Here is a 13,217-nt window from a genome sequence, read left to right as displayed (position 1 = left end):
TATATCTTCCCAGCTTATATCGGTTAGGACTTGGTTTACTTGGTCCCACTTTATGTTTTTGTTATTGAAGTTGAATTTGGTGAATGCTCCCTCGTGACTAATCTCATTATGTCGGTCTGGGGCTCCGCGCATACATGTCTGAACCTCAATTATGTTGTGATCTGAGTATATTGTTTTTGATATGGTGACATTTCTTATCAGATCATCATTGTTAGTGAAGATGAGGTCTAGTGTATTCTCCAGTCTAGTAGGCTCTATATTTAGTAAGTTTTTTTCATTTTGCTGAGAAACTGAATACCATCCCTGGACTTTTATAATGGAACCAAACTCGTATAAACTATCCATTTTAAGTTGGAATATTGCGTCACTTAGAAAAAGATTTTCTGACCTGCATCATAAAGTAACCACTGAATCCATTGATATTGTGTGTCTACAAGAGTGCAGAGTCCCTGAAAAATCCCAACCCCCTAAATTGCCATCGTTTGTTGCATATAACCTCAAATCTACTAATTCTTGTGTTCTATATATTAAAAAATCCCTTCCCCATCGACTTCTTGCACATAAGAAAACAGAGGGGCTACAGTATCACGGTGTTAGGATTTATATTGGGAACTCTGCTCTCAACATATTTAACTTGTACGCTCCTGCTGATAAGTTTAATTACTTGGAGCTCCCAACTTGTGCTCAGTCTGAACCTACTCTCATTATTGGTGATTATAATGCAAGACACAAAAGCATTGGAAACTCTCAGTTTGGTAATCGTAATGGCAATCAACTGTTGTCACTCTTAAACAGTCATGATAATGTGCAAATTGTAGGTGACCTTGAACCCACACATATCTATGGAGGCGTCCTTGATCTGTGCCTGGGCTTCAACATTACTTGTGCCAGCTGTGAGTCTTCCATTGTAACAGATATTGCGTCTGATCATTTCCCTAGGCTAACCTCTCTAGATATTAGTAATACTATTCTCCCTGGTGGGATATTCAAACGGAAACGTCTTAATGTTTCCCCTGATCAACATGATGACTTTGTTGCACATGTGACTGACTGGTATAATTCCTATGAGTGTTCCTCTGTCGAGACTTTTAACAATGACCTTGTGAGCAGTATTCAGAACTTCTTAGAGCCGCCTCTGAAACCTCCTACTACTCTAAATCCAAATGACTTCCATAATAATCATAAGTCTTATAAAAATCATACCTATTACAATGATTCTAAACTTCGAACATTGAAACGTACTGCTCGCAGACTAGGCCTAGCCTATAGAAACCATCGTACCCCTGAAATGCTGAGGCTCTTCCAAACTGCCCTTGCTGCTGCCAGAGAGCGTATGACAGAGCTGCGGCATACAGACTGGGAACAATTTGTCAATGGTCTCAATGCTCACACCCCACTTAGCCGGGCATGGAGGGACATAAATAGAATTAAGGGTAACAGAACTGGGCAGATCGCGCACCCTCATCCCTTGCATAGGGCGAATGAGTTAGTCAGTGCTTGGGCTGCTACATCTAGCTATGACAGTCTTCCCAGTACCACACAGGCGAAATTAATGGACAAATATGATACAAGGGAGAGACTTGTTTGCTTTATGCTCAGCAAGGCAGATGACTGTAACATTCCTTTCACTAATTATGAACTTGATGCAGCACTAACTAAGGGCAACTCCACGTCACCTGGTGAGGATGGTATTACTTACAACATACTCAGATTGCTGTGTCGAGTGCCAGGTAATCCTTTACTTGAATTATATAACATGAGTTATGTCACTAGGGAGCTCCCTAAATCATGGACCAATAGCCTCATTATTCCCATTCCGAAGCCCAATCAACAAAACTCATTTCGCCCAATATCCCTTACTAGCTGCTTGTGTAAAACATTCGAAAGGATGATTCTTAATCGTCTTATGCACAGAATTAAGGAATTCTTGTCACCCCGGTTGCATGGCTTCATGCATGGAAGGAGTGTGCATCATTGCATTACCACCTTTCTCACTCTGCACACTGACAGCTCATACACTACGTTCCTTGACCTTAAATCCGCTTTTGATGTAGCCAACCGACATGTAATCATTAGTGAACTTGCCAGAATGGATGTTGGAGGATGGCTTCTCCGCTGGATTAAAGGTTACCTGTCCAACAGAAAGTCGTCTGTGTTGTTCCAGGGACATAGAAGTGTAACTAAAGATTTTGAATTAGGAACCCCACAGGGAGGTGTGCTTAGTCCCACCCTTTTCAACATTTTGATTAATGCCTTACTTAATGCCATGCATAGCCAGCCCCATCATTATATGGTTAGTTTTGCTGATGACATAATGATTCACACCACCGGATTCTCCAACACCCAAAACATTCTTAATCATGTACTAGCCTCGTGTCAGGACCTGGGATTAATAATCTCAGGGGATAAAACAAAGATACTCAACAGGCGTCCTCCTCGGCAGAGAGGCACAGTTCGTCAGATCCAGTTGCATGATGGGTCTCTTCTAGAATATGTAAGCAGATACAGGTATCTAGGCTTTGAGGTTCCACTACTTGGACCTGTTGTAACGAGACTTTGTCGCCAATACAAAGAAAGGCTGAGAGCACTTAGAGTTGTGGCAGGTTTTCATCCCAGGTATGGTGCTAATGTTAAAATTGTGAAAATGATGTATCTTGCTTATATTAGATCATTGGTTGATTATGCGGCGCCACTACTTGCACTCGTGTCTGACTGGAAGCTTGGAGGGCTGGAAAAACTGCAAAACGAAGCAATGAGGATCATCCTAGGATGCCCTCGTACTGCCAAAATTTTAAATATGCGGAAAGAACTTAATATTCCAAGCATTAGAGATCGTGTTACTGAAAGAAATATCCTTATTGGGGTCAATATGCTTAGGCTTGCCCATTCAAACCCCTGCACAGAAGCCCTCCAAACTTTCCTCAGCACTGGTGAACATCCTTCCAGATGGATCGAAAAAACTGGAACCGACCTCCGCATGAACCAGCTACATGATCTATATCAAGTTAGACAACAGAGACATTTCCCTGCTTCATGGGATATTACCCCATTTCAAACTACCATTCCTCCATTTCCCCCCAAAACTCTTCTTAAATCACAACCAAAGCTTCGTCTTGAAGCCAAACATGATGCCTTAAGCTGTATTGATAACTTAGTCACACAGAACACTCTTTCACAAATTATTTACGTCGATGGTTCTGTTCACCTGTCCACTGGTGCAGCTGGTAGTGCTGCTGTTGTCACACAGAGTGATGGCTCTCATAAAGAAATTGGAGCACGCATCAATAACTGGGCCTCTACCCTTCAAACAGAACTGTTTGCCATACTCCTTGCACTCAAATGTGTCCATGTATCTAAGGTTGACACTTTAATTGTAACTGATTCTCTGTCATCCATAAATGCTCTCAACTCATTAAGTATAAATTGTGGCATGCTTGTGTCAGAAGCCAGACATAGATATGGTAAGATTGTGGACAGTGGAGTCAGAGTGCACATGCTGTGGATTCCATCTCACATTGGTCTTCAGATGCATGATAGAACTGATAAATTGGCTAAGCTGTATGCTTTCAAAGAGGGAGTAGATTACAATCTTGGGTTGTCAGTTAGCAGTTTGAGAACAATAATACGAAAAGAACTTCAAATGAACTTTATTGACTTAAGACTTAGGGAGATTGACACAAGTCAGTCCATCTATCATCATTCCATCATGCAGGAGGAGCCACATGTCTATGGTGCATCCAACAAGATAAGAAGACTCTTGGATGTCACTACTGCCCGGCTCCGGTTGGGTTACAAGTATCTTTGGCAGGTTAAATCACCACCACCAGATGTAGACCAAACGAAATGTAAACTTTGCCAGATGGACTATTGTCACACCTTGCGTCATTATGTACTGGAGTGTGATCAAATTAATGAATTTAGAAACAACTCACTCAGAAATGTTCAAGAAATGGCAAAGTATTTTATCCACAGTGGTATATTGCAGAGCATTCTGGAGAAATACCCTGACTTTGCTAGCTGTAAATAAAGCATTACCACATGTGTGCATGTGTGTGTGTGTGTACTCACCTAGTTGTACTCACCTAGTTGAGGTTGCGGGGGTCGAGTCCGAGCTCCTGGCCCCGCCTCTTCACTGATCGCTACTAGGTCACTCTCCCTGAGCCGTGAGCTTTATCATACCTCTGCTTAAAGCTATGTATGGATCCTGCCTCCACTACATCGCTTCCCAAACTATTCCACTTACTGACTACTCTGTGGCTGAAGAAATACTTCTTAACATCCCTGTGATTCATCTGTGTCTTCAGCTTCCAACTGTGTCCCCTTGTTACTGTGTCCAATCTCTGGAACATCCTGTCTTTGTCCACCTTGTCAATTCCTCTCAGTATTTTGTATGTCGTTATCATGTCCCCCCTATCTCTCCTGTCCTCCAGTGTCGTCAGGTTGATTTCCCTTAACCTCTCCTCGTAGGACATACCTCTTAGCTCTGGGACTAGTCTTGTTGCAAACCTTTGCACTTTCTCTAGTTTCTTCACGTGCTTGGCTAGGTGTGGGTTCCAAACTGGTGCCGCATACTCCAATATGGGCCTAACATACACGGTGTACAGGGTCCTGAATGATTCCTTATTAAGATGTCGGAATGTTGTTCTGAGGTTTGCTAGGCGCCCATATGCTGCAGCAGTTATTTGGTTGATGTGCGCTTCAGGAGATGTGCCTGGTGTTATACTCACCCCAAGATCTTTTTCCTTGAGTGAGGTTAGTAGTCTCTGACCCCCTAGACTGTACTCCGTCTGCGGCCTTCTTTGCCCTTCCCCAATCTTCATGACTTTGCACTTGGTGGGATTGAACTCCAGGAGCCAATTGCTGGACCAGGTCTGCAGCCTGTCCAGTGTGTGTGTGTGTGTGTGTGTGTGTGTGTGTGTGTGCGTGTGTGTGTATGAGTGTGTGTGTGGGTGTGTGTGTGGGTGTGTGTGAGGGTGTGTGTGTGGGTGTGTGTGAGGGTGTGTGTGTGTGTGTGTGTGTGTGTGTGTGTGTGTGTGTGTGTGTGTGTGTGTGTGTGTGTGTGTGTGTGTGTGTGTGTGTGTGTGTGAGTGTGTGTGTGTGTTAGTTACCATTTGGTCCTAGGCACATGTCAGTGTGTGTGTGTGTGTGTGTGTGTGTGTGTGTGTGTGTGTGTGTGTGTGTGTGTGTGTGTGTGTGTGTGGGTGTGTGTGTGTGCGTGTATGGGTGTGTGTGTGTGGGTGTGTGTGAGGGTGTGTGTGTGGGTGTGTGTGAGGGTGTGTGTGAGGGTGTGTGTGTGTGAGTGTGTGTGAGGGTGTGTGTGTGGGTGTTGGTGTGTGTGTGTGTGGGTGTGTGTGTGTGGGTGTGAGTCCTTGTGTGTATGCATATATTTGTACGCTCGTGTGCACATGTCCGTGCGTGCGCCCTCGTGTGTGTATGTGCGCGCGTGCGCGCTAGTGTGGGTGTATGATCCACTTAATATTTGTATTTATAACTCATTACAATTGTGACCAGGTGTGGACGTATCAGTGGCTCATTACTTTGTAATTTGCTCATGACTGTAACCATGTATAGGAGTGAAGCTGATTCATTACCTCTGTAACTTGCCATGATTGTGACCAGATCTACCTGGAGTTCATTACCTTTGTAACTAGTTCAGCTATCATAACTTTGGGGTCCAGTCACTGGACCCATTATGTACCTTTGTAATCTTTTGACTACCGCCCACAAGATGTGTATGGGGTGCATACCCATGTGTGTGTGTGTGTGTGTGTGTGTGTGTGTGTGTGTGTGTGTGTGTGTGTGTGTGTGTGTGTGTGTGTGTGTGTGTGTGTGTGTGTGTGTGGTGTGTGACTCAACAATCAATATTTGCACCAATAACTCACTACAGTTGTGACCGGGTGTGGAAGTGTGAATTGCTCATTACTCTATAATTTGTTCATGATTGTAGCCAAAGTATAAACGTAAGTAACCATTCTACAGAATTCATTACCTTTGTAACTTGTGAGATCATTACCTTTGTACCTAGTTCAGCTATCAAAACTTTGGGGGCCCAGTCCCTGGACCCATTACGTACCTCTGTAATCTGTAAATACCTTTGTAACTTGTCATGATTGTGACCAGACCTACCTGGAGTTCATTACCTTTGTAAATTGTGAGTTCATTACCTTTGTAAATTGTGAGTTCATTACCTTTGTAAATTGTGAGTTCATTACCTTTGTAAACTGTGAGTTCATTACCTCTGTAACTTGCTCAGCTATCAAAACTTTGGAGTCCAGTCCCTGGACCAATTATGTACCTCTGTAATCTTTTGACTACCGCCCACAGGATGGGTATGGGGTGCATAATAAACATATTAAACTAAACTAGGTGTAATATACCGACCTCCAGGCTTGGATCACGATAGAGGGAGACTTCTTTGGGACGAAACTGTTAGGGCTTCTAGACACAATAACGCAGTGATAGTACGGGATTTTAACTTTAGTCAAATTGACTGGAATTCTTTGACTGGTAATCTGGAGTCCAGTGACTTTATGGAAACAGTTCAGGGCTGTTTTCGGAAGCAGTGTGTAACAGAGCCTATCAGGGGTAATAATTTGCTAGACCTAGTCTTGTCAAATAAGGAAACACTCGTAAATAATCTGGAGATCACTGAAGAGCTTGGCGCAAGTGATCACAAATCCATCACTTTTATCATTAACTGGGAATACAAGAATAATGATAATACGGTAAAAATCCCTGATTTTCGTTCTGCCGATTATAATGGACTTAGGGAACATCTGTCTAATCTTGATTGGGGTTATCTAGCTAATGATTTTATTGATGATGATCATACTTATGATTATGAAGGGATCTGCTTTCATGATTTTTTTCTTAATAATGTACACCATGCCCAGAGTATATACATTCCCCAGAGAGATATTAGATCTAATAATAACGATCCCAAATGGGTTAACAGTAGGTTAAAGCATCTATTAGGGGAGAAAAGGGGAATTTATAGGCGCATCAGAAGAGGAGAGGTTAACCTTACTGACCAATATGTTCAGCTTAAAAGAGAAGTAAAAAAGGGAATTAGAAAGGCTAAACGTGACTATGAAATTAGAGCTGCTGGGTTCTTTCAAGTGTATAGGACGAAGGTGAAGGAAAAAGTAGGACCTCTGAAAATTGGGAATGGACAGCTGACGGATAACGAACTGGAAATTTGCTCCTTATTTAATGACTATTTTTTGTCAGTTTTTACACAGGAAGATGTAAATGAGATTCCAGAAATTAACAATTAATCAGTTCCTGACGACGGACATGGTTATTAAACAGATAGACAAACTGAAGCAAAATAAGTCCCCGGGGCCCGACGAGTTGTTTTCCAGGGTGCTTAAGGAATGCAAGATGGAGCTTAGTCAGCCCTTAACGAGTGTGTTTAATGCGTCCATCCTTACCGGTGTTGTGCCAGAGTTGTGGAAGATGGCTAATATGGTTCCTATATTCAAATCAGGGGATAAGTCCGTTCCTTCAAATTACCGTCCAATAAGCCTGACATCTATAGTGGGCAAGTTATTAGAATCAATTCTAGCTGACATTATTAGAAGTCACCTTAAAGAGCATAATTTGATTAATGAATCTCAGCATGGGTTCACGAGAGGTCGTTCCTGCTTGACAAATTTACTGACGTTCATCAATAGAACATTTGAGGCAGTAGACAGTAATAAAGTCTATGATATTGTTCATTTGGATTTTAATAAAGCCTTCGATAGTGTACCTCACAAGAGACTCTTAAGAAAAGTGGCAGCTCATGGTATAGGAGGTAAAGTTCTAGCATGGATAGAGGCATGGCTTACCAATAGAAAGCAGAGAGTTTTCATTAATGGGGTCATATCTGAATGGGGATTAGTCACTAGTGGCGTTCCACAAGGATCAGTTTTAGGCCCTCTCTTGTTCATAATTTACATTAATGGCCTTGATGAAGGGATTACGAGTGACATGAGTAAGTTTGCTGATGATACAAAGATAGGCCGTATAATTCACTCTGAGGAGGATATCAATGAACTCCAGGACGATTTGGACAAATTAATGTCTTGGTCTGAAAAATGGCAGATGAAGTTCAATGTGGATAAGTGTAAGGTACTTGCCCTTGGTCATGAAAATGACCCTCGAAGCTATAATCTAGGTGAAGTAGAGCTTGATCATACAGAATGTGAAAAAGACTTGGGAGTCATGGTAAGCAGAAATCTAAAGCCAAGACAGCAGTGCCTAAGTGTGCGCAACAAGGCTAACAGATTACTTGGATTTACCTCAAGAAGTGTAAGTAACAGAATTCCAAAAGTTATTTTACAGCTCTATACATCACTAGTGAGGCCTCATTTAGATTATGCTGCTCAGTTTTGGTCTCCTTACTACAGGATGGACATAGACTCATTAGAGAAGATACAGAGAAGAATGACTAAAATGATTTCCTGTATAAGGAATTTCCCGTATGAAGATAGACTTAAAGCCTTAAATCTCCACTCTCTGGAGAGGCGTAGAATGAAGGGAGATATCATTGAAGTGTATAAGTGGATGACGGGCATAAACAAGGGAGATATTAATAAAGTACTGAGTGTGTCGAACCAGGTAAGAACCAGAAATAATGGATTTAAGTTGGATAAATTTAGATTTAAAAAGGACATAGGTAAGTATTGGTTTTCTAACAGAGTTGCAGATGCGTGGAACAGTCTTCCCAGTGGGGTGATAGAGGCTAGGACCTTGGGTAGCTTTAAGAAAAGACTGGATAAATATATGAGTGGGAGGGGCTGGGTTTGAATGGTGTCATTGGGTACGGGAGTTATTTCTTGGGTATCTTTAGGTAGTGGTCGTTTTTTATAAGGACCTGCCTCGCATGGGCCAGTAGGCCTTCTGCAGTGTTCCTACATTCTTATGTTCTTATGTTCTTACAAGGCACAGTACTCGCTCCCATCCTATTCCTTATTTTCATATCAGACACAGACAAAGATGTAAGCCATAGCTCTGTGTCTTCCTTTGCAGATGACACCCGGATCACCATGGCAGTGACCTCCATCGAAGACACTGCGAGACTCTAAGAGGACATCAACCAAATTTTCAAACAATATGAAGCTCAATGAAGAGAAATTTCAACTACTCAGATATAGAAAACTTCAGAAAATTAAAACTGTATCAGGGTATTCGACAAATTCTAACCATACAATAGAGCAAAAAAGTAATGTGAAGGACCTGGGAGTGATAATGTCAGAGGATCTCGCCTTCAAAGAACACAACAACGTACCTACCTCATCTGCTAGGAAAATGATAGGATGGATAATGAGAACCTTCAAAACTAGGGACGCCAAGCCCATTATGATCGTCTTCAACTCGCTTGTTCTCTCTAACTGCCCCCTTCAAGGCAGGGGAAATTGCTGACCTGGAGAATGTACAGAGAACTTTCACGGCACACATAAGTACGGTAAGGCACATAAATTACTGGGAATGATTGAAGGCCGTTGATGTGTATTCCCTGGAACGCAGGCAAGAGAGACATATGGATACTTGGAAAATGCTAGAGGGATTAGTGCCAAACTTGCACACGAAAATTATTCCATATGAAAACAAAAGACTCGGCAGGAGATGCAACATTCCCCCGATGTGATGAATCATGGGATCTTGTTACAAAGAATTCTTCAACACTTGTTCAACCTTTGGACGAAGACCTACTTCGACTAGTGGATGGTACCACTATGACCCCGCCTCCATCTGCTTCACGTCACCTCACTACAGTATATAAGCCACGTCTACGGCCCTATGCTGTACATTCTACAAGATTGATGGACTGAACACATCGACTCCAGGTTGAGGGACTGATTACCTCATTCTCCTCCTCTCCTTACGCCTTCCTCTTTGTATTGGACTGATGAAGCCACTGTGTGGCGAAACGTTTCCTGAATAAAGATTCCCATATGCTGCATAAGTGTCTCATTCTTCATTCCCCCGATGAAAAGCAGGGGCGCCACGAGTACACTGAGACACAACACAGTAAGTGTCCGGGGCCCAAGACTGTTCAACTGCCTCCCAGCATACATAAAGGGGTAGACCCCTGGCTGTCTGCCCTGGACAGGCACCTAATGTCTCGGGCTGAGGTCAGTTTGCGTGAGGCCAGCAGTAACAGCCAGGGTGATCTGACCTTGTTCCACCACGAGGCCTGGTCTCAGACCAAGCCGCGTGGGCGGTGACCCCTGAAACCTTCTCCAGGTAAACTCCAGGGCCAGATTTTGGACTACTATCTGATTGGATTTTGGAGAAAAATAACTATTCCTGACTACCAGTTTATAACACACAAGCCACAAATGAGTTTCTTTGGCCGAATTAGTATAGCAGTTAAACCTTGTAGAAACTATTTCTAGGTCTATATAGGCCTCCGTTGACCTTGAAATCTACCTTAACAAATAGCCACTAGTGCCGACATCACAGCTGCAAGGTGACATAAATCACAGCTGCAAGGTGACATAAATCACAGCTGCAAGATGACATAAATCACAGCTGCAAGGTGACATAAATCACAGCTGCAAGATGACATAAATCACAGCTGCAAGATGACATAAATCACAGCTGCAAGGTGACATAAATCACAGCTGCAAGATGACATAAATCACAGCTGCAAGGTGACATAAATCACAGCTGCAAGGTGACATAAATCACAGCTGCAAGGTGACATAAATCACAGCTGCAAGATGACATAAATCACAGCTGCAAGGTGACATAAATCACAGCTGCAAGGTGACATAAATCACAGCTGCAAGATGACATAAATCACAGCTGCAAGGTGACATAAATCACAGATGCAAGGTGACATAAATCACAGCTGCAAGGTGACATAAATCACAGCTGCAAGGCGACATAAATCACAGCTGCAAGGTGACATAAATCACAGCTGCAAGGTGACATAAATCACAGCTGCAAGATGACATAAATCACAGCTGCAAGATGACATAAATCACAGCTGCAAGGTGACATAAATCACAGCTGCAAGATGACATAAATCACAGCTGCAAGATGACATAAATCACAGCTGCAAGATGACATAAATCACAGCTGCAAGGTGACATAAATCATAGCTGCAAGATGACATAAATCACAGCTGCAAGATGACATAAATCACAGCTGCAAGATGACATAAATCACAGCTGCAAGATGACATAAATCACAGCTGCAAGGTGACATAAATCACAGATGCAAGGTGACATAAATCACAGCTGCAAGATGACATAAATCACAGCTGCAAGGTGACATAAATCACAGATGCAAGATGACATAAATCACAGCTGCAAGGTGACATAAATCACAGATGCAAGGTGACATAAATCACAGCTGCAAGATGACATAAATCACAGCTGCAAGATGACATAAATCACAGCTGCAAGGTGACATAAATCACAGCAGCAAGATGACATAAATCACAGCTGCAAGATGACATAAATCACAGCTGCAAGGTGACATAATTCACAGATGCAAGGTGACATAAATCACAGCTGCAAGATGACATAAATCACAGCTGCAAGGTGACATAAATCACAGCTGCAAGGTGACATAAATCACAGATGCAAGGTGACATAAATCACAGATGCAAGGTGACATAAATCACAGATGCAAGATGACATAAATCACAGCTGCAAGGTGACATAAATCACAGCTGCAAGGTGACATAAATCACAGCTGCAAGGTGACAAATCACAGCTGCAAGATGACATAAATCACAGCTGCAAGATGACATAAATCACAGCTGCAAGATGACATAAATCACAGCTGCAAGGTGACATAAATCACAGCTGCAAGATGACATAAATCACAGCTGCAAGGTGACATAAATCACAGCTGCAAGGTGACATAAATCACAGCTGCAAGGTGACATAAATCACAGCTGCAAGGTGACATAAATCACAGATGCAAGGTGACATAAATCACAGCTGCAAGGTGACATAAATCACAGCTGCAAGGTGACATAACTCCTAAACTGAACCTGGTTGCAGGAAAGCTACCCTTAAACCTAGAAGATGATTGATCACGTTGACCCTGATCTAAACCTCCATAATCTGACACACAATCAAAACCTATTGGAAAGTAACTGCCTTTATTACACAGCATCACAAGCCAGCACTATCCTAAACAATGCTAAAAGTCTATCAGTACTTAACTACAACATCAGGTCCTTAAGCAAACACTATGGTGACCTCCTGGCACCCCTTGAATCACTAAAGACACCCTTCTCCTGCATTATTCTTACTGAGACCTGGCTTAAGCAGGACACAATAGATATCTACCCTCTACCAGGATACACAGCAATTCACAACTGCAGACCAAACCAAGTTCGGGGTGGTATTGCAATCTATTACTCTAACCAATTATCTTGTCTTAGCACCACTTGCTTTAGTGATGAATATGGAGAATATATTTTTGCTAATTTTACTGTAAAAAACCTTAAGACACCTATAACAATCGGTGCCATTTACCGGATACCCCACACAAACATCCCAAATTTCAGTGAGAAATTAAAGGCACTAATAACAAACAGACAAATGAATAAGCACCACCTTCTCTTAGCTGGAGACTTCAACATCAACCTTGGCTTACTAGATGATCAGCCTGTAACTGATTTTATCAACAATATGAACAACACACTTCTCATACCAACATTAACTAAACCAACCAGGCTCACTGAAACAAGTGCAACCATAAAAGACCACATATGGACCAATATACTAGCCCCCCTTAAATCAGGGATAACCACAGATAGCACTACAGACCACTACCCTACCTTCCTCTTGACAAACATTAGCAAACCACCACTTGAATACAACAAAGTTTCACTTAGACTCCATATACGAGGCCTCAATAAGGAAGTTCACAGCTGACCTAGAGACTGTTGACTGGCCTACAGAATTCTCCAAGGCCAATGGTACTGATGACTGGACAGACATTTTTCTTAACAAATTACTTAGACTATTCAACAAACATTGTCCTATAAAAACGAAACAGATCACAAACAAACGGCTTGGTTGCCCATGGCTAACCAGCACCATTCTGAAATCCATTGATAAGAAACACCAATATGAAAAGAAATATAGACAGGGCTTAATACACAAAGATATTCTTAAACACTATTCATCAGTCCTCACCAAAGTAATAAAGAAAGCCAAACAACTACACTACTCCAGTAGATTCACAGACACTAGAGGAGA

This window comes from Cherax quadricarinatus, chromosome 6 (assembly GCF_038502225.1).
Source record: "Cherax quadricarinatus isolate ZL_2023a chromosome 6, ASM3850222v1, whole genome shotgun sequence".
NCBI classification, from domain to species: Eukaryota; Metazoa; Arthropoda; class Malacostraca; order Decapoda; family Parastacidae; genus Cherax; species Cherax quadricarinatus.
The sequence above is the reverse complement of the archived record's forward strand: the minus strand, read 5'-3'. Positions refer to the sequence as shown.